Here is a 25,252-nt window from a genome sequence, read left to right on the forward strand (position 1 = left end):
ATTCTATATTCTGGGTTCTACATTCTATATTTTACATACTATATTTTGCATTCCGTATACTATATTCTATATTCTGTGTTCTACATTCAATATTCTAAATTCTATATTCAGTATTCAGTATTCTATATTCTAAATTCTGTGTTCTGCATTCCATGTTCTAAATTCTGTGTTGTATATTCTCTATTCTCTATTCTCTATTTTGTATTCTTCATTCTATATTCTACATTCTATATTCTGCATTCCGTTTTCTATATTCTTTATTCTGTGTTCTACATTCTATATTCTAAATCCTATATTCAGTATTCTGTATTCTATTTAATAAATTCTGTGTTCCGGATTCCATGTTTTAAATTCTGGGTTCTGTATACTCTATTATATATCCTGTGTCCTGCATTCTATATTCAAAATCCTACATTCAGTATTCCGTATTTATTTTCGAAATTCTGTGTTCTGCATTCCATGTTCTAAATTCTGGCTTCTATATTCTCTATTCTATATTCTATATTTTGCGTACTTCATTGTATATTCTACAATCTATATTTTGCCTTCCGTATTCTATATTCTATATTCTGTGTTCTACATTCTATATTCTAATTTATTTATTCAGTATTCTGTATTCTATATTCTAAATTCTGTGTTCTACATTCTATATACTAAATTCTATATTCAGTAATCTCTAAACTATATTCTAAATTTTATATTCAGTATTCTCTATTCTATATTCTAAATTCTATGTACTGCATTCCATGTTCTAAATTCTGTGTTGTATATTCTCTTTTCTATATTCTATATTTCGTATACTTCAATCTAGATTCTACATTCTATATTCTGCATTCCGTATTCTATATTCTTTATTTTGTGTTCTACATTCTATATTCAAAATTCTTTATTCAGTATTCTATATTCTAAATTCTGTGTTCTGGATTCCACGTTTAAATTCTGGGTTCTGTATACTCTATTATATATCCTGTGTTCTGCATTCTATATTCAAAATCCTACATTCAGTATTCCGTATTAATTTTCGAAATTCTGTGTTCCGCATCCCATGTTCTAAATTCTGGCTTCTATATTCTCTATTCTAAATTTTGCCTAATTCATTCTATAATCTATAATCTATATTTTGCATTCCGTATTCTATATTCTATATTCTGTGTTCTAAATTCTATATTCTAAGTTATTTATTCAGTATTCTGTATTCTATAATCTAAATTCTGTGTTCTACATTCTATATTCTTAATTCTATATTCAGTAATCTCTATACTATATTCTAAATTCTGTGCTCTGCATTCCATGTTCTAAATTCTGGATTCTATATTCTGTTTTCCATATTTTATATTCTGTGTTCTAAATTCTATATTCTGCATTCCGTATTCTACATTATATATTCTGTGTTCTACCTTCTATATTCCAAATTCTATATTCAGTATTCTGTATTCTATATTCTAAATTTTGTGTTCTACATTCCATATTCAAAATTCTGTATTCTATATTCTATATTCTGTGATCTACTTTCTATATTCTAAATACAATATTCAGTATTCTGTATTCTATATTCTATATTCTGTGTTTTTCACTCCATGTTCTCAATCCTATATTCAGTATTCTGTATTCCATATTCTAAATTCTGTGTTCTTCATTCTATGTTCTAATTTCTATGATCATTAAACTGCATTATATATTCTAATTTCTGTGTTATGCATTCCATGTTCTAAATTCTGGTTTCTATTATCTATATTCTATATTCAATATCTGTGTTCTACATTCTATATTCTAAATACTATATTCAGCTTTCTGTATTCTACATTCTATATTCTGTGTTCTACATTCTATATTCTAAATTCTATATTCAGTATTCAGTATTCCATATTCTAAATTCTGTGTTCTGCATTCCATGTTCTATAATCCGGCATCTATATTGTTTATTCTATAATCTAAATTCTGTGTTCTGCATTCCATGTTGTAAATCCTATATTCAGTATTCTCTAATGTATATTCTAAATTCTGTGTTCTGCATTCTATATTCTATATTCTATATTCAGTATTCTGTATTCTATATTCTTAATTCTGTGTTCTGCATTCTATATTCTTAATTCTATGTTCAGTAATCTCTATTCTATATTCTAAATTCTGTGTTCTGCATTCCATGTTCTAAATTCTCTTTTGTGTATTCTTTTTTTCATAATCTATATTCTGTTTCCTAAATTCTAAATTCTGTATTCTATATTCTGCATTCGGTATTCTATATTCAATATTCTGTGTTCTACAATATATATTCTAAATTATATATTAAGTATTCGGTATGCTATATTCTTAATTCTGTGTTCTGCATTCCATGTTCTAAATTCTGGGTTCTATAATCTAAATTCTATATTCTATATTCTGTGTTCTACATTCTATATTCTAAATACTATATTCAGCTTTCTTTATTCTATATTATAATTTCTGTGTTCTACATTATATATTCTAAATTCTATATTCAGTATTCTTTATTATATATTCAATATTCTGTGTTCTACATTCTATATTCTAAATTCAATATTTAGTATTCCGTATGCTGTAGTCCAAATTCTGTGTTCTGCTTTCCATGTTCTTAATTCTGGGTTCTTTATTCTGTTTTCCATATACTATATTCTGAGTTCTACATTCTATAGTCTGTATACTATTTTCTGCATTCCGTATTCTACATTCTAAATTCTGTGTTATACTTGCTATATTATAAATTCTATATTCAGTTCTGTATTCTAGATTCTAATTTCTGTGTTCTGCATTCCTTGTTCTAAATTCTGTTTTCTGTATTGTGTATTCTATATTCTATATTCTGTGTTCTACGTTCTAAATTCTAAATTCCTTATTCAGTGTTCTGTATTCTATATTCTAAATTCTGTGTTCTGATTCCATGTACTAAATTCTGTGTTCTAAATTCTCTATTCTATTTTCTATATTCTGTGTTCTACATTCTATATTCTAAATTCTATATTCAGTATTCTTTATTCCATATTCTAAATTCTATGTTCTACATTGTATATTGTAAATTCTATATTCAGTGTTCTGTAATGTATATTCTAAACACTCTGTTCTGCATTCAATGTTCTTAATTCTGTGTTTTGCATTCCATGTTCTAATTTCTGGGTTCAATACTCTATATTCTATATTCTATATTCTATGTTCTACATTCTATATTCTAAAATCCATATTCTGTGTTCTGTATTCTATATTATAATTCTGGGTTCTGATTCCATGTACTAAATTCTGGGTTCCTCATTCTCTATGCTTTTTTCTATATTCAGTGTTTTATATTCTATATTTTAAATCCTATATTTTGTATTCTGTATGGCATATTCTAAATTCTGTGTTCTACATTGTATATTCTAAATTCTATATTTAGTATTCTGTATTGTATATTCTAAATACTGTATCCTACATTCTATATTCTAAATTATTTATTCAGTATTATGTATATTATATTTTATATTCTCTGTTCTACATTCAAATTTTTTAATTGTTTATTATGCATTCTTTATACTATATTCTAAATTCAGTGTTCTGCATTCCATGTTGTAAATTCTGGGTTCTATATTCTCTTTTCAATATTATATATTCTGTGTTGTTCATTGTATATTCTAAATTCTATATTCAGCATTCTGTATTCTATATTCTCTATTTTGTGTTCTACATTCTATATTCTAAATTCTATATTCAGTATTATGTATTCTATAATCTAAATTCTCTGTTTTGCATTCCATGATATAAATTGTGTGTTCTAGATTCTCAATTCTATATTCTATATTCTGGGTTCTACATTCTATATTCTACATACTATATTTTGCATTCCGTATACTATATTCTATATTCTGTGTTCTACATTCTATATTCTAAATTCTATAGTCAGTATTCTGTATTCTATATTCTAAATAATGTGTTCTGCATTCCATGTTCTAAATTCTATATTCAGTATTCTGTATTCTATATTCTAAAATCTGTGTTCCGCATTGTATATTTTAAATTCTATATTCAGTATTCTGTGTTCTATATACGAAATTATGTGTTCTGCATACCATGTTCTAAAATCTGGGTTCTGTATTCTGTTTTCCATATTCTATATTCTGTTTTCTATATTCTATATTCTTTATTATATATTCTTTATTCCGTATTCTATATTCTATATTCTGTGTTCTATATTCCATATTCTAAATTCTATAGGCACTATTCTGTATGCTATATTCCAAAATCTGTATTCTGCATTCCATGTTCTAAATTCTGGGTTCTATAATCTAAATTCTATTTTCTATATTCTGCGTTCTACATTCTATATTCTAAATACTATATTCAGCTTTCTGTATTCTATATTATAAATTCTGTGTTCTACATTCTATATTCTAAATTCTATATTCAGTATTATGTAATCTATATTCTAAATTCTGTGTTCTGCATAGAATGTTCTTTATTTGGATTCTATATTATGTATTCTACATTCTATATACTGTGTTCTACATTCTATTTTCTAAACTCTATATTCAGTATTCTTTATTATATATTCAATATTCTGTGTTCTACATTCTATATTCTAAATTCTATATTCAGTATTCCGTATTCTGTATTCTAAATTCTGTGTTCTGCATTCCATGTTCTAAATTTTGTGTTCTATAATCTATATTCTATATTCTATATTCTGTGTTCTACATTCTATATTCTAAATTCTATATTCAGTATTCTGTATTCTGTATTCTAAATAATGTGTTCTGCATTCCATGTTCTAAATTCTATATTCAGTATTCTGTATTCTATATTCTAAATTCTGTGTTCCGCATTGTATATTTTAAATTCTATATTCAGTATTCTGTGTTCTATATACGAAATTCTGTGTTCTGCATTCCATGTTCTAAATTCTGGGTTCTGTATTCTGTTTTCCATATTCTATACTCTGTTTTCTACATTCTATATTCTGTATTATATATTCTGTATTCCGTATTCTATATTCTATATTCTGTGTTCTACATTCCATATTCTAAATTCTATAGGCACTATTCTGTATGCTATATTCCAAATTCTGTGTTCTGCATTCTATGTTCTAAATTCTGGGTTCTATATTCGGTTTTCCATATACTATATTCTGAGTTCTACATTCTATATTCTGTATACTATTTTCTGCATTCTGTATTCTACATTCTAAATTTTGTGTTATACTTGCTATATTATAAATTCTATATTCAGTTCTGTATTCTAGATTCTAAATTCTGTGTTCTGCATTCCTTGTTCTAAATTCTGGGTTCTATACTGTGTATTCTATATTCTATATTCTGTGTTCTACGTTCTATATTCTAAATTCCATATTCAGTGTTCTTTATTCCATATTCTAAATTCTATGTTCTACATTGTATATTGTAAATTCTATATTCAGTGTTCTGTAATGTATATTCTAAACACTCTGTTCTGCATTCAATGTTCTTAATTCTGTGTTTTGCATTCCATGTTCTAAATTCTGGGTTCTATACTCTGTATTCTATATTCTATATTCTATGTTCTACATTCTATATTCTAAATTCCATATTCTGTGTTCTGTATTCTATATTATAATTCTGGGTTCTGCTTCCATGTACTAAATTCTGGGTTCCTCATTCTCTATGCTTTTTTCTATATTCAGTGTTCTATATTCTATATTCTAAATCCTATATTTAGTATTCTGTATTGCATATTCTAAATTCTGTGTTCTACATTGTATATTCTAAATTCTATATTTAGTATTCTGTATTGTATATTCTAAATACTGTGTTCTACATTCTATATTCTAAATTATTTATTCAGTATTATGTATACTATATTCTATATTCTCTGTCCTACATTCAATTTTTTTAATTGTTTATTATACATTCTTTATACTATATTCTAAATTCAGTGTTCTACATTCCATGTTGTAAATTCTGGGTTCTATATACTCTTTTCTATATTCTATATTCTGTGTTCTTCATTGTATATTCTAAATTCTCTATTCAGCATTCTGTATTCTATATTCTATATTTTGTGTTCTACATTCTATATTCTAAATTCTATATTCAGTATTATGTATTCTATAATCTAAATTCTCTTCTGCATTCCATGTTATAAATTGTGGGTTCTAGATTCTCAATTCTATATTCTATATTCTGGGTTCTACATTCTATATTTTACATACTATATTTTGCATTCCGTATACTATATTCTATATTCTGTGTTCTACATTCAATATTCTAAATTCTATATTCAGTATTCAGTATTCTATATTCTAAATTCTGTGTTCTGCATTCCATGTTCTAAATTCTGTGTTGTATATTCTCTATTCTCTATTCTCTATTTTGTATTCTTCATTCTATATTCTACATTCTATATTCTGCATTCCGTTTTCTATATTCTTTATTCTGTGTTCTACATTCTATATTCTAAATCCTATATTCAGTATTCTGTATTCTATTTAATAAATTCTGTGTTCCGGATTCCATGTTTTAAATTCTGGGTTCTGTATACTCTATTATATATCCTGTGTCCTGCATTCTATATTCAAAATCCTACATTCAGTATTCCGTATTTATTTTCGAAATTCTGTGTTCTGCATTCCATGTTCTAAATTCTGGCTTCTATATTCTCTATTCTATATTCTATATTTTGCGTACTTCATTGTATATTCTACAATCTATATTTTGCCTTCCGTATTCTATATTCTATATTCTGTGTTCTACATTCTATATTCTAATTTATTTATTCAGTATTCTGTATTCTATATTCTAAATTCTGTGTTCTACATTCTATATACTAAATTCTATATTCAGTAATCTCTAAACTATATTCTAAATTTTATATTCAGTATTCTCTATTCTATATTCTAAATTCTATGTACTGCATTCCATGTTCTAAATTCTGTGTTGTATATTCTCTTTTCTATATTCTATATTTCGTATACTTCAATCTAGATTCTACATTCTATATTCTGCATTCCGTATTCTATATTCTTTATTTTGTGTTCTACATTCTATATTCAAAATTCTTTATTCAGTATTCTATATTCTAAATTCTGTGTTCTGGATTCCACGTTTAAATTCTGGGTTCTGTATACTCTATTATATATCCTGTGTTCTGCATTCTATATTCAAAATCCTACATTCAGTATTCCGTATTAATTTTCGAAATTCTGTGTTCCGCATCCCATGTTCTAAATTCTGGCTTCTATATTCTCTATTCTAAATTTTGCCTAATTCATTCTATAATCTATAATCTATATTTTGCATTCCGTATTCTATATTCTATATTCTGTGTTCTAAATTCTATATTCTAAGTTATTTATTCAGTATTCTGTATTCTATAATCTAAATTCTGTGTTCTACATTCTATATTCTTAATTCTATATTCAGTAATCTCTATACTATATTCTAAATTCTGTGCTCTGCATTCCATGTTCTAAATTCTGGATTCTATATTCTGTTTTCCATATTTTATATTCTGTGTTCTAAATTCTATATTCTGCATTCCGTATTCTACATTATATATTCTGTGTTCTACCTTCTATATTCCAAATTCTATATTCAGTATTCTGTATTCTATATTCTAAATTTTGTGTTCTACATTCCATATTCAAAATTCTGTATTCTATATTCTATATTCTGTGATCTACTTTCTATATTCTAAATACAATATTCAGTATTCTGTATTCTATATTCTATATTCTGTGTTTTTCACTCCATGTTCTCAATCCTATATTCAGTATTCTGTATTCCATATTCTAAATTCTGTGTTCTTCATTCTATGTTCTAATTTCTATGATCATTAAACTGCATTATATATTCTAATTTCTGTGTTATGCATTCCATGTTCTAAATTCTGGTTTCTATTATCTATATTCTATATTCAATATCTGTGTTCTACATTCTATATTCTAAATACTATATTCAGCTTTCTGTATTCTACATTCTATATTCTGTGTTCTACATTCTTTATTCTAAATTCTATATTCAGTATTCAGTATTCCATATTCTAAATTCTGTGTTCTGCATTCCATGTTCTATAATCCGGCATCTATATTGTTTATTCTATAATCTAAATTCTGTGTTCTGCATTCCATGTTGTAAATCCTATATTCAGTATTCTCTAATGTATATTCTAAATTCTGTGTTCTGCATTCTATATTCTATATTCTATATTCAGTATTCTGTATTCTATATTCTTAATTCTGTGTTCTGCATTCTATATTCTTAATTCTATGTTCAGTAATCTCTATTCTATATTCTAAATTCTGTGTTCTGCATTCCATGTTCTAAATTCTCTTTTGTGTATTCTTTTTTTCATAATCTATATTCTGTTTCCTAAATTCTAAATTCTGTATTCTATATTCTGCATTCGGTATTCTATATTCAATATTCTGTGTTCTACAATATATATTCTAAATTATATATTAAGTATTCGGTATGCTATATTCTTAATTCTGTGTTCTGCATTCCATGTTCTAAATTCTGGGTTCTATAATCTAAATTCTATATTCTATATTCTGTGTTCTACATTCTATATTCTAAATACTATATTCAGCTTTCTTTATTCTATATTATAATTTCTGTGTTCTACATTATATATTCTAAATTCTATATTCAGTATTCTTTATTATATATTCAATATTCTGTGTTCTACATTCTATATTCTAAATTCAATATTTAGTATTCCGTATGCTGTAGTCCAAATTCTGTGTTCTGCTTTCCATGTTCTTAATTCTGGGTTCTTTATTCTGTTTTCCATATACTATATTCTGAGTTCTACATTCTATAGTCTGTATACTATTTTCTGCATTCCGTATTCTTCATTCTAAATTCTGTGTTATACTTGCTATATTATAAATTCTATATTCAGTTCTGTATTCTAGATTCTAATTTCTGTGTTCTGCATTCCTTGTTCTAAATTCTGTTTTCTATATTGTGTATTCTATATTCTATATTCTGTGTTCTACGTTCTAAATTCTAAATTCCTTATTCAGTGTTCTGTATTCTATATTCTAAATTCTGTGTTCTGATTCCATGTACTAAATTCTGTGTTCTAAATTTTCTATTCTATTTTGTATATTCTGTGTTCTACATTCTATATTCTAAATTCTATATTCAGTATTCTTTATTCCATATTCTAAATTCTATGTTCTACATTGTATATTTTAAATTCTATATTCAGTGTTCTGTAATGTATATTCTAAACACTCTGTTCTGCATTCAATGTTCTTAATTCTGTGTTTTGCATTCAATGTTCTAAATTCTGGGTTCTATACTCTGTATTCTATATTCTATATTCTATGTTCTACATTCTATATTCTAAATTCCATATTCTGTGTTCTGTATTCTATATTATAATTCTGGGTTCTGCTTCCATGTACTAAATTCTGGGTTCCTCATTCTCTATGCTTTTTTCTATATTCAGTGTTCTATATTCTATATTCTAAATCCTATATTTAGTATTCTGTATTGCATATTCTAAATTCTGTGTTCTACATTGTATATTCTAAATTCTATATTTAGTATTCTGTATTGTATATTCTAAATACTGTGTTCTACATTCTATATTCTAAATTATTTATTCAGTATTATGTATACTATATTCTATATTCTCTGTCCTACATTCAATTTTTTTAATTGTTTATTATACATTCTTTATACTATATTCTAAATTCAGTGTTCTACATTCCATGTTGTAAATTCTGGGTTCTATATACTCTTTTCTATATTCTATATTCTGTGTTCTTCATTGTATATTCTAAATTCTCTATTCAGCATTCTGTATTCTATATTCTATATTTTGTGTTCTACATTCTATATTCTAAATTCTATATTCAGTATTATGTATTCTATAATCTAAATTCTCTTCTGCATTCCATGTTATAAATTGTGGGTTCTAGATTCTCAATTCTATATTCTATATTCTGGGTTCTACATTCTATATTTTACATACTATATTTTGCATTCCGTATACTATATTCTATATTCTGTGTTCTACATTCAATATTCTAAATTCTATATTCAGTATTCAGTATTCTATATTCTAAATTCTGTGTTCTGCATTCCATGTTCTAAATTCTGTGTTGTATATTCTCTATTCTCTATTCTCTATTTTGTATTCTTCATTCTATATTCTACATTCTATATTCTGCATTCCGTTTTCTATATTCTTTATTCTGTGTTCTACATTCTATATTCTAAATCCTATATTCAGTATTCTGTATTCTATTTAATAAATTCTGTGTTCCGGATTCCATGTTTTAAATTCTGGGTTCTGTATACTCTATTATATATCCTGTGTCCTGCATTCTATATTCAAAATCCTACATTCAGTATTCCGTATTTATTTTCGAAATTCTGTGTTCTGCATTCCATGTTCTAAATTCTGGCTTCTATATTCTCTATTCTATATTCTATATTTTGCGTACTTCATTGTATATTCTACAATCTATATTTTGCCTTCCGTATTCTATATTCTATATTCTGTGTTCTACATTCTATATTCTAATTTATTTATTCAGTATTCTGTATTCTATATTCTAAATTCTGTGTTCTACATTCTATATACTAAATTCTATATTCAGTAATCTCTAAATTATATTCTAAATTTTATATTCAGTATTCTCTATTCTATATTCTAAATTCTATGTACTGCATTCCATGTTCTAAATTCTGTGTTGTATATTCTCTTTTCTATATTCTATATTTCGTATACTTCAATCTAGATTCTACATTCTATATTCTGCATTCCGTATTCTATATTCTTTATTTTGTGTTCTACATTCTATATTCAAAATTCTTTATTCAGTATTCTATATTCTAAATTCTGTGTTCTGGATTCCACGTTTAAATTCTGGGTTCTGTATACTCTATTATATATCCTGTGTTCTGCATTCTATATTCAAAATCCTACATTCAGTATTCCGTATTAATTTTCGAAATTCTGTGTTCCGCATCCCATGTTCTAAATTCTGGCTTCTATATTCTCTATTCTAAATTTTGCCTAATTCATTCTATAATCTATAATCTATATTTTGCATTCCGTATTCTATATTCTATATTCTGTGTTCTAAATTCTATATTCTAAGTTATTTATTCAGTATTCTGTATTCTATAATCTAAATTCTGTGTTCTACATTCTATATTCTTAATTCTATATTCAGTAATCTCTATACTATATTCTAAATTCTGTGCTCTGCATTCCATGTTCTAAATTCTGGATTCTATATTCTGTTTTCCATATTTTATATTCTGTGTTCTAAATTCTATATTCTGCATTCCGTATTCTACATTATATATTCTGTGTTCTACCTTCTATATTCCAAATTCTATATTCAGTATTCTGTATTCTATATTCTAAATTTTGTGTTCTACATTCCATATTCAAAATTCTGTATTCTATATTCTATATTCTGTGATCTACTTTCTATATTCTAAATACAATATTCAGTATTCTGTATTCTATATTCTATATTCTGTGTTTTTCACTCCATGTTCTCAATCCTATATTCAGTATTCTGTATTCCATATTCTAAATTCTGTTTTCTTCATTCTATGTTCTAATTTCTATGATCATTAAACTGCATTATATATTCTAATTTCTGTGTTATGCATTCCATGTTCTAAATTCTGGTTTCTATTATCTATATTCTATATTCAATATCTGTGTTCTACATTCTATATTCTAAATACTATATTCAGCTTTCTGTATTCTACATTCTATATTCTGTGTTCTACATTCTATATTCTAAATTCTATATTCAGTATTCAGTATTCCATATTCTAAATTCTGTGTTCTGCATTCCATGTTCTATAATCCGGCATCTATATTGTTTATTCTATAATCTAAATTCTGTGTTCTGCATTCCATGTTGTAAATCCTATATTCAGTATTCTCTAATGTATATTCTAAATTCTGTGTTCTGCATTCTATATTCTATATTCTATATTCAGTATTCTGTATTCTATATTCTTAATTCTGTGTTCTGCATTCTATATTCTTAATTCTATGTTCAGTAATCTCTATTCTATATTCTAAATTCTGTGTTCTGCATTCCATGTTCTAAATTCTCTTTTGTGTATTCTTTTTTTCATAATCTATATTCTGTTTCCTAAATTCTAAATTCTGTATTCTATATTCTGCATTCGGTATTCTATATTCAATATTCTGTGTTCTACAATATATATTCTAAATTATATATTAAGTATTCGGTATGCTATATTCTTAATTCTGTGTTCTGCATTCCATGTTCTAAATTCTGGGTTCTATAATCTAAATTCTATATTCTATATTCTGTGTTCTACATTCTATATTCTAAATACTATATTCAGCTTTCTTTATTCTATATTATAATTTCTGTGTTCTACATTATATATTCTAAATTCTATATTCAGTATTCTTTATTATATATTCAATATTCTGTGTTCTACATTCTATATTCTAAATTCAATATTTAGTATTCCGTATGCTGTAGTCCAAATTCTGTGTTCTGCTTTCCATGTTCTTAATTCTGGGTTCTTTATTCTGTTTTCCATATACTATATTCTGAGTTCTACATTCTATAGTCTGTATACTATTTTCTGCATTCCGTATTCTACATTCTAAATTCTGTGTTATACTTGCTATATTATAAATTCTATATTCAGTTCTGTATTCTAGATTCTAATTTCTGTGTTCTGCATTCCTTGTTCTAAATTCTGTTTTCTATATTGTGTATTCTATATTCTATATTCTGTGTTCTACGTTCTAAATTCTAAATTCCTTATTCAGTGTTCTGTATTCTATATTCTAAATTCTGTGTTCTGATTCCATGTACTAAATTCTGTGTTCTAAATTCTCTATTCTATTTTCTATATTCTGTGTTCTACATTCTATATTCTAAATTCTATATTCAGTATTCTTTATTCCATATTCTAAATTCTATGTTCTACATTGTATATTGTAAATTCTATATTCAGTGTTCTGTAATGTATATTCTAAACACTCTGTTCTGCATTCAATGTTCTTAATTCTGTGTTTTGCATTCCATGTTCTAATTTCTGGGTTCAATACTCTGTATTCTATATTCTATATTCTATGTTCTACATTCTATATTCTAAAATCCATATTCTGTGTTCTGTATTCTATATTATAATTCTGGGTTCTGATTCCATGTACTAAATTCTGGGTTCCTCATTCTCTATGCTTTTTTCTATATTCAGTGTTCTATATTCTATATTCTAAATCCTATATTTTGTATTCTGTATGGCATATTCTAAATTCTGTGTTCTACATTGTATATTCTAAATTCTATATTTAGTATTCTGTATTGTATATTCTAAATACTGTATCCTACATTCTATATTCTAAATTATTTATTCAGTATTATGTATATTATATTTTATATTCTCTGTTCTACATTCAATTTTTTTAATTGTTTATTATGCATTCTTTATACTATATTCTAAATTCAGTGTTCTGCATTCCATGTTGTAAATTCTGGGTTCTATATTCTCTTTTCAATATTCTATATTCTGTGTTGTTCATTGTATATTCTAAATTCTATATTCAGCATTCTGTATTCTATATTCTCTATTTTGTGTTCTACATTCTATATTCTAAATTCTATATTCAGTATTATGTATTCTATAATCTAAATTCTCTGTTTTGCATTCCATGATATAAATTGTGTGTTCTAGATTCTCAATTCTATATTCTATATTCTGGGTTCTACATTCTATATTCTACATACTATATTTTGCATTCCGTATACTATATTCTATATTCTGTGTTCTACATTCTATATTCTAAATTCTATAGTCAGTATTCTGTATTCTATATTCTAAATAATGTGTTCTGCATTCCATGTTCTAAATTCTATATTCAGTATTCTGTATTCTATATTCTAAAATCTGTGTTCCGCATTGTATATTTTAAATTCTATATTCAGTATTCTGTGTTCTATATACGAAATTATGTGTTCTGCATACCATGTTCTAAAATCTGGGTTCTGTATTCTATTTTCCATATTCTATATTCTGTTTTCTATATTCTATATTCTTTATTATATATTCTTTATTCCGTATTCTATATTCTATATTCTGTGTTCTATATTCCATATTCTAAATTCTATAGGCACTATTCTGTATGCTATATTCCAAAATCTGTATTCTGCATTCCATGTTCTAAATTCTGGGTTCTATAATCTAAATTCTATTTTCTATATTCTGCGTTCTACATTCTATATTCTAAATACTATATTCAGCTTTCTGTATTCTATATTATAAATTCTGTGTTCTACATTCTATATTCTAAATTCTATATTCAGTATTATGTAATCTATATTCTAAATTCTGTGTTCTGCATAGAATGTTCTTTATTTTGGATTCTATATTATGTATTCTACATTCTATATACTGTGTTCTACATTCTATTTTCTAAACTCTATATTCAGTATTCTTTATTATATATTCAATATTCTGTGTTCTACATTCTATATTCTAAATTCTATATTCAGTATTCCGTATTCTGTATTCTAAATTCTGTGTTCTGCATTCCATGTTCTAAATTTTGTGTTCTATAATCTATATTCTATATTCTATATTCTGTGTTCTACATTCTATATTCTAAATTCTATATTCAGTATTCTGTATTCTGTATTCTAAATAATGTGTTCTGCATTCCATGTTCTAAATTCTATATTCAGTATTCTGTATTCTATATTCTAAAATCTGTGTTCCGCATTGTATATTTTAAATTCTATATTCAGTATTCTGTGTTCTATATACGAAATTCTGTGTTCTGCATTCCATGTTCTAAATTCTGGGTTCTGTATTCTGTTTTCCATATTCTATACTCTGTTTTCTAAATTCTATATTCTGTATTATATATTCTGTATTCCGTATTCTATATTCTATATTCTGTGTTCTACATTCCATATTCTAAATTCTATAGGCACTATTCTGTATGCTATATTCCAAATTCTGTGTTCTGCATTCTATGTTCTAAATTCTGGGTTCTATATTCGGTTTTCCATATACTATATTCTGAGTTCTACATTCTATATTCTGTATACTATTTTCTGCATTCTGTATTCTACATTCTAAATTTTGTGTTATACTTGCTATATTATAAATTCTATATTCAGTTCTGTATTCTAGATTCTAAATTCTGTGTTCTGCATTCCTTGTTCTAAATTCTGGGTTCTATACTGTGTATTCTATATTCTATATTCTGTGTTCTACGTTCTATATTCTAAATTCCATATTCAGTGTTCTTTATTCCATATTCTAAATTCTATGTTCTACATTGTATATTGTAAATTCTATATTCAGTGTTCTGTAATGTATATTCTAAACACTCTGTTCTGCATTCAATGTTCTTAATTCTGTGTTTTGCATTCCATGTTCTAAATTCTGGGTTCTATACTCTGTATTCTATATTCTATATTCTATGTTCTACATTCTATATTCTAAATTCCATATTCTGTGTTCTGTATTCTATATTATAATTCTGGGTTCTGATTCCATGTACTAAATTCTGGGTTCCTCATTCTCTATGCTTTTTTCTATATTCAGTGTTCTATATTCTATATTCTAAATCCTATATTTAGTATTCTGTATTGCATATTCTAAATTCTGTGTTCTACATTGTATATTCTAAATTCTATATTTAGTATTCTGTATTGTATATTCTAAATACTGTGTTCTACATTCTATATTCTAAATTATTTATTCAGTATTATGTATACTATATTCTATATTCTCTGTCCTACATTCAATTTTTTTAATTGTTTATTATACATTCTTTATACTATATTCTAAATTCAGTGTTCTACATTCCATGTTGTAAATTCTGGGTTCTATATACTCTTTTCTATATTCTATATTCTGTGTTCTTCATTGTATATTCTAAATTCTCTTTTCAGCATTCTGTATTCTATATTCTATATTTTGTGTTCTACATTCTATATTCTAAATTCTATATTCAGTATTATGTATTCTATAATCTAAATTCTCTTCTGCATTCCATGTTATAAATTGTGGGTTCTAGATTCTCAATTCTATATTCTATATTCTGGGTTCTACATTCTATATTTTACATACTATATTTTGCATTCCGTATACTATATTCTATATTCTGTGTTCTACATTCAATATTCTAAATTCTATATTCAGTATTCAGTATTCTATATTCTAAATTCTGTGTTCTGCATTCCATGTTCTAAATTCTGTGTTGTATATTCTCTATTCTCTATTCTCTATTTTGTATTCTTCATTCTATATTCTACATTCTATATTCTGCATTCCGTTTTCTATATTCTTTATTCTGTGTTCTACATTCTATATTCTAAATCCTATATTCAGTATTCTATATTCTATTTAATAAATTCTGTGTTCCGGATTCCATGTTTTAAATTCTGTGTTCTGTATACTCTATTATATATCCTGTGTCCTGCATTCTATATTCAAAATCCTACATTCAGTATTCCGTATTTATTTTCGAAATTCTGTGTTCTGCATTCCATGTTCTAAATTCTGGCTTCTATATTCTCTTTTCTATATTCTATATTTTGCGTACTTCATTGTATATTCTACAATCTATATTTTGCCTTCCGTATTCTATATTCTATATTCTGTGTTCTACATTCTATATTCTAATTTATTTATTCAGTATTCTGTATTCTATATTCTAAATTCTGTGTTCTACATTCTATATACTAAATTCTATATTCAGTAATCTCTAAACTATATTCTAAATTTTATATTCAGTATTCTCTATTCTATATTCAAAATTCTATGTACTGCATTCCATGTTCTAAATTCTGTGTTGTATATTCTCTTTTCTATATTCTATATTTCGTATACTTCAATCTAGATTCTACATTCTATATTCTGCATTCCGTATTCTATATTCTTTATTTTGTGTTCTACATTCTATATTCAAAATTCTTTATTCAGTATTCTATATTCTAAATTCTGTGTTCTGGATTCCACGTTTAAATTCTGGGTTCTGTATACTCTATTATATATCCTGTGTTCTGCATTCTATATTCAAAATCCTACATTCAGTATTCCGTATTAATTTTCGAAATTCTGTGTTCCGCATCCCATGTTCTAAATTCTGGCTTCTATATTCTCTATTCTAAATTTTGCCTAATTCATTCTATAATCTATAATCTATATTTTGCATTCCGTATTCTATATTCTATATTCTGTGTTCTAAATTCTATATTCTAAGTTATTTATTCAGTATTCTGTATTCTATAATCTAAATTCTGTGTTCTACATTCTATATTCTTAATTCTATATTCAGTAATCTCTATACTATATTCTAAATTCTGTGCTCTGCATTCCATGTTCTAAATTCTGGATTCTATATTCTGTTTTCCATATTTTATATTCTGTGTTCTAAATCCTATATTCTGCATTCCGTATTCTACATTATATATTCTGTGTTCTACCTTCTATATTCCAAATTCTATATTCAGTATTCTGTATTCTATATTCTAAATTTTGTGTTCTACATTCCATATTCAAAATTCTGTATTCTATATTCTATATTCTGTGATCTACTTTCTATATTCTAAATACAATATTCAGTATTCTGTATTCTATATTCTATATTCTGTGTTTTTCACTCCATGTTCTCAATCCTATATTCAGTATTCTGTATTCCATATTCTAAATTCTGTGTTCTTCATTCTATGTTCTAATTTCTATGATCATTAAACTGCATTATATATTCTAATTTCTGTGTTATGCATTCCATGTTCTAAATTCTGGTTTCTATTATCTATATTCTATATTCAATATCTGTGTTCTACATTCTATATTCTAAATACTATATTCAGCTTTCTGTATTCTACATTCTATATTCTGTGTTCTACATTCTATATTCTAAATTCTATATTCAGTATTCAGTATTCCATATTCTAAATTCTGTGTTCTGCATTCCATGTTCTATAATCCGGCATCTATATTGTTTATTCTATAATCTAAATTCTGTGTTCTGCATTCCATGTTGTAAATCCTATATTCAGTATTCTCTAATGTATATTCTAAATTCTGTGTTCTGCATTCTATATTCTATATTCTATATTCAGTATTCTGTATTCTATATTCTTAATTCTGTGTTCTGCATTCTATATTCTTAATTCTATGTTCAGTAATCTCTATTCTATATTCTAAATTCTGTGTTCTGCATTCCATGTTCTAAATTCTCTTTTGTGTATTCTTTTTTTCATAATCTATATTCTGTTTCCTAAATTCTAAATTCTGTATTCTATATTCTGCATTCGGTATTCTATATTCAATATTCTGTGTTCTACAATATATATTCTAAATTATATATTAAGTATTCGGTATGCTATATTCTTAATTCTGTGTTCTGCATTCCATGTTCTAAATTCTGGGTTCTATAATCTAAATTCTATATTCTATATTCTGTGTTCTACATTCTATATTCTAAATACTATATTCAGCTTTCTTTATTCTATATTATAATTTCTGTGTTCTACATTATATATTCTAAATTCTATATTCAGTATTCTTTATTATATATTCAATATTCTGTGTTCTACATTCTATATTCTAAATTCAATATTTAGTATTCCGTATGCTGTAGTCCAAATTCTGTGTTCTGCTTTCCATGTTCTTAATTCTGGGTTCTTTATTCTGTTTTCCATATACTATATTCTGAGTTCTACATTCTATAGTCTGTATACTATTTTCTGCATTCCGTATTCTTCATTCTAAATTCTGTGTTATACTTGCTATATTATAAACTCTATATTCAGTTCTGTATTCTAGATTCTAATTTCTGTGTTCTGCATTCCTTGTTCTAAATTCTGTTTTCTATATTGTGTATTCTATATTCTATATTCTGTGTTCTACGTTCTAAATTCTAAATTCCTTATTCAGTGTTCTGTATTCTATATTCTAAATTCTGTGTTCTGATTCCATGTACTAAATTCTGTGTTCTAAATTCTCTATTCTATTTTCTATATTCTGTGTTCTACATTCTATATTCTAAATTCTATATTCAGTATTCTTTATTCCATATTCTAAATTCTATGTTCTACATTGTATATTGTAAATTCTATATTCAGTGTTCTGTAATGTATATTCTAAACACTCTGTTCTGCATTCAATGTTCTTAATTCTGTGTTTTGCATTCCATGTTCTAATTTCTGGGTTCAATACTCTGTATTCTATATTCTATATTCTATGTTCTACATTCTATATTCTAAAATCCATATTCTGTGTTCTGTATTCTATATTATAATTCTGGGTTCTGATTCCATGTACTAAATTCTGGGTTCCTCATTCTCTATGCTTTTTTCTATATTCAGTGTTCTATATTCTATATTCTAAATCCTATATTTTGTATTCTGTATGGCATATTCAAAATTCTGTGTTCTACATTGTATATTCTAAATTCTATATTTAGTATTCTGTATTGTATATTCTAAATACTGTATCCTACATTCTATATTCTAAATTATTTATTCAGTATTATGTATATTATATTTTATATTCTCTGTTCTACATTCAATTTTTTTAATTGTTTATTATGCATTCTTTATACTATATTCTAAATTCAGTGTTCTGCATTCCATGTTGTAAATTCTGGGTTCTATATTCTCTTTTCAATATTCTATATTCTGTGTTGTTCATTGTATATTCTAAATTCTATATTCAGCATTCTGTATTCTATATTCTCTATTTTGTGTTCTACATTCTATATTCTAAATTCTATATTCAGTATTATGTATTCTATAATCTAAATTCTCTGTTTTGCATTCCATGATATAAATTGTGTGTTCTAGATTCTCAATTCTATATTCTATATTCTGGGTTCTACATTCTATATTCTACATACTATATTTTGCATTCCGTATACTATATTCTATATTCTGTGTTCTACATTCTATATTCTAAATTCTATAGTCAGTATTCTGTATTCTATATTCTAAATAATGTGTTCTGCATTCCATGTTCTAAATTCTATATTCAGTATTCTGTATTCTATATTCTAAAATCTGTGTTCCGCATTGTATATTTTAAATTCTATATTCAGTATTCTGTGTTCTATATACGAAATTATGTGTTCTGCATACCATGTTCTAAAATCTGGGTTCTGTATTCTGTTTTCCATATTCTATATTCTGTTTTCTATATTCTATATTCTTTATTATATATTCTTTATTCCGTATTCTATATTCTATATTCTGTGTTCTATATTCCATATTCTAAATTCTATAGGCACTATTCTGTATGCTATATTCCAAAATCTGTATTCTGCATTCCATGTTCTAAATTCTGGGTTCTATAATCTAAATTCTATTTTCTATATTCTGCGTTCTACATTCTATATTCTAAATACTATATTCAGCTTTCTGTATTCTATATTATAAATTCTGTGTTCTGCATTCTATATTCTAAATTCTATATTCAGTATTATGTAATCTATATTCTAAATTCTGTGTTCTGCATAGAATGTTCTTTATTTTGGATTCTATATTATGTATTCTACATTCTATATACTGTGTTCTACATTCTATTTTCTAAACTCTATATTCAGTATTCTTTATTATATATTCAATATTCTGTGTTCTACATTCTATATTCTAAATTCTATATTCAGTATTCCGTATTCTGTATTCTAAATTCTGTGTTCTGCATTCCATGTTCTAAATTCTGGGTTCTATAATCTATATTCTATATTCTATATTCTGTGTTCTACATTCTATATTCTAAATACTATATTCAGCTTTCTGTATACTATATTATAAATTCTGTGTTCTACATTCTATATTCTAAATTCTATATTCAGTATTCTGTATTCTATATTCTAAAATCTGTGTTCCGCATTGTATATTTTAAATTCTATATTCAGTATTCTGTGTTCTATATACGAAATTCTGTGTTCTGCATTCCATGTTCTAAATTCTGGGTTCTGTATTCTGTTTTCCATATTCTATACTCTGTTTTCTACATTCTATATTCTGTATTATATATTCTGTATTCCGTATTCTATATTCTATATTCTGTGTTCTACATTCCATATTCTAAATTCTATAGGCACTATTCTGTATGCTATATTCCAAATTCTGTGTTCTGCATTCTATGTTCTAAATTCTGGGTTCTATATTCGGTTTTCCATATACTATATTCTGAGTTCTACATTCTATATTCTGTATACTATTTTCTGCATTCTGTATTCTACATTCTAAATTTTGTGTTATACTTGCTATATTATAAATTCTATATTCAGTTCTGTATTCTAGATTCTAAATTCTGTGTTCTGCATTCCTTGTTCTAAATTCTGGGTTCTATACTGTGTATTCTATATTCTATATTCTGTGTTCTACGTTCTATATTCTAAATTCCATATTCAGTGTTCTGTATTCTATATTCTAAATTCTGTGTTCTGATTCCATGTACTAAATTCTGTGTTCTAAATTCTCTATTCTATTGTCTATATTCTGTGTTCTACATTCTATATTCTAAATTCTATATTCAGTATTCTTTATTCCATATTCTAAATTCTATGTTCTACATTGTATATTCTAAGTTCTATATTCAGTGTTCTGTAATGTATATTCTAAATACTCTGTTCTGCATTCAATGTTCTTACTTCTGTGTTTTGCATTCCATGTTCTAAATTCTGGGTTCTATACTCTGTATTCTATATTCTATATTCTGTGTTCTACATTCTATATTCTAAAACCCATATTCTGTGTTCTGTATTCTATATTATAATTCTGGGTTCTGATTCCATGTACTAAATTCTGGGTTCCTCATTCTCTATTCTATTTTCTATATTCAGTGTTCTATATTGTATATTCTAAATCCTATATTTAGTATTCTGTATTGCATATTCTAAATTCTGTGTTCTACATTGTATATTCTAAATTCTATATTTAGTATTCTGTATTGTATATTCTAAATAATGTGTTCTACATACTATATTCTAAATTATTTATTCAGTATTATGTATACTGTATTCTATATTCTCTGTTCTACATTCAATTTTTTTAAATGTTTATTATGCATTCTTTATACTATATTCTAAATTCAGTGTCCTGCATTCCATGTTGTAAATTCTGGATTCTATATTCTCTTTTCTATATTCTATATTCTGTGTTCTTCATTGTATATTCTAAATTCTCTATTCAGCATTCTGTATTCTATATTCTATATTTTGTGTTCTACATTCTATATTCTAAATTCTATATTCACTGTTATGTATTTTATAATCTAAATTCTCTGTTCTGCTTTCCATGTTATAAATTCTGGGTTCTAGATTCTCAAATCTATATTCTATATTCTGGGTTCTATATTCTATATTCTACATACTATATTTTGCATTCCGTATACTATATTTTATATTCTGTGTTCTACATTCAATATTCTAAATTCTATATTCAGTATTCAGTATTCTATATACTAAATTCTATGTTCTGTATTTCATGTTCTAAATTCTGTATTGTATATTCTCTATTCTATATTCTATATTTTGTATTCTACATTATATATTCTGCATTCCGTTTTCTATATTCTTTATTCTGTGTTCTACATTCTATATTCTAAATCCTATATTCAGTATTCTGTATTCTATATAATAAATTCTGTGTTCCGGATTCCATGTTTTAAATTCTGGGTTCTGTATACTCTATTATATATCCTGTGTCCTGCATTCTATATTCAAAATCCTACATTCAGTATTCCGTATTTATTTTCGAAATTCTGTGTTCTGCATTCCATGTTCTAAATTCTGGCTTCTATATTCTCTATTCTATATTCTATATTTTGCGTACTTCATTGTATATTCTACAATCTATATTTTGCCTTCCGTATTCTATATTCTAAATTCTGTGTTCTACATTCTATATGCTAAATTCTATATTCGGTAATCTCTATACTATATTCTAAATTCTGTGCTCTGCATTCCATGTTCTAAATTCTGGATTCTATATTCTGTTTTCCATATTTTATATTCTGTGTTCTAAATTCTATATTCTGTATTCTATATTCTGCATTCCGTATTCTACATTATATATTCTGTGTTCTACCTTCTATATTCCAAATTCTATATTCAGTATTCTGTATTCTATATTCTAAATTTTGTGTTCTGCATTCCATATTCAAAATTCTCTATTCTATATTCTATATTCTGTGATCTACTTTCTATATTCTAAATACAATATTCAGTATTCTCTATTCTATATTCTAAATTCTGTGTTTTTCACTCCATGTTCTCAATCCTATATTCAGTATTCTGTATTCCATATTCTAAATTCTGTGTTCTACATTCTATGTTCTAAGTTGTACGATCATTATACTGCATTATATATTCTAATTTCTGTGTTATGCATTCCATGTTCTAAATTCTGTGTTCTATTATCTATATTCTATATTCTACATCTGTGTTCTACATTCTATATTCTAAATACTATATTCAGCTTTCTGTATTCTACATTCTATATTCTGTGTTCTACATTCTATATTCTAAATTTGATATTCAGTATTCTGTATTATATATTCTAAGTTCTGGGTTCTACATTCTATATTCTAAATTGTATATTCAGTATTATGTATTCTATATTCTAAATACTGAGTTGTGATTTCAATGTTCCAAAATCTGGCTTCAATATACTCTAAGCTATATTTTTTATTCTGTTTTCTACATTCTATTTTCTAAATTATGTATTCAGTTTTATGTGTTTTATATTCTACATTCTATGGTCTACATTCAATTTTTTAATTGTTTATTAAGTATTCTGTATTCTATAATCTAAATTCTGTGTTCTGCATTCCATGTTCTAAATTCTGGGTTCTATATTCTCTTTTCTATTTTCTATATTCTGTGTTCTACATTCTATATTCTAAATTCTATATTCAGCATTCTGTATTCTATATTCTAAATTTTGTGTTCTACATTCTATTCTAAATTCTGTATTCAGTATTATGTATTCTATAAACTATATTCTGTTTTCTGCATTCCATTTTCGAAATTCTGGGTACTATATTCTCCATTCTATATTCTATATTCTGGGTTCTACATTCTATATTTTAACTCTATATTCAGTATTCTGTATTCTATATTCTAAATTCTGTGTTATGCATTCCATGTTCTAAATTCTATATTCAGTATTCTGTATTCTATATTCTAAATTCTGTGTTCTGCATTCCATGTCCTAAATTCTATATTCAGTATTCTGTATTCTATTTTCTAAATTTTGTGTTCTAAATTCTATATTCTAAATTCTATATTCAGTATTATGTATACTATAATCTAAATTCTGTGCTCTACATACCATGTTCTAAATTCTCTATTCTATATTCTATATTCTGTGTTCTAATTTCTATATTCTAAATTCTATATTCAGTATTCAGTATTCCATATTCTAAATTCTGTGTTCTGCATTCCATGTTCTATAATCCGGCATCTATATTCTTTATTCTATAATCTAAATTCTGTGTTCTGCATTCCATGTTGCAAATTCTATATTCAGTATTCTCTAATGTATATTCTAAATTCTGTGTTCTGCATTCCATGTTCTAAATTCTCTTTTGTGTATTCTTTTTTTCATAATCTATATTCTGTTTTCTACATTCTATATTCTGTATTCTATATTCTGCATTCGGTATTCTATATTCAATATTCTGTGTTCTACATTATATATTGTAAATTATATTTTAAGTATTCGGTATGCTATATTCTTAATTCTGTGTTCTGCATTCCATGTTTAAATTCTGGGTTCTATAATCTAAATTCTATATTCCATATTCTGTGTTCTACATTCTATATTCTAAATACTATATTCAGCTTTCTGTATTCTATATTATAAATTCTGTGTTCTACATTTTATATTCTAAATTCTATATTCAGTATTATGTAATCTATATTCTAAATTCTGTGTTCTGCATAGAATGTTCTTTATTTTGGATTCTATATTATGTATTCTACATTCTATATTCTGTGTTCTACATTCCATATTCTAAATTCTATAGGCACTATTCTGTATGCTATATTCCAAATTCTGTGTCCTGCATTCTATGTTCTAAATTCTGGTTTCTTAATTCTGTTTTCCATATACTATATTCTGAGTTCTACATTCTATAGTCTGTATACTATTTTCTGCATTCCGTATTCTACATTCTAAATTCTGTGTTATACTTGCTATATTATAAATTCTATATTCAGTTCTGTATTCTAGATTCTTAATTCTGTGTTCTGCATTCCTTATTCTAAATTCTGGGTTCTATATTGT

Source organism: Vicugna pacos, unplaced genomic scaffold, assembly GCF_048564905.1.
Source record: "Vicugna pacos unplaced genomic scaffold, VicPac4 scaffold_15, whole genome shotgun sequence".
NCBI lineage: Eukaryota > Metazoa > Chordata > Mammalia > Artiodactyla > Camelidae > Vicugna > Vicugna pacos.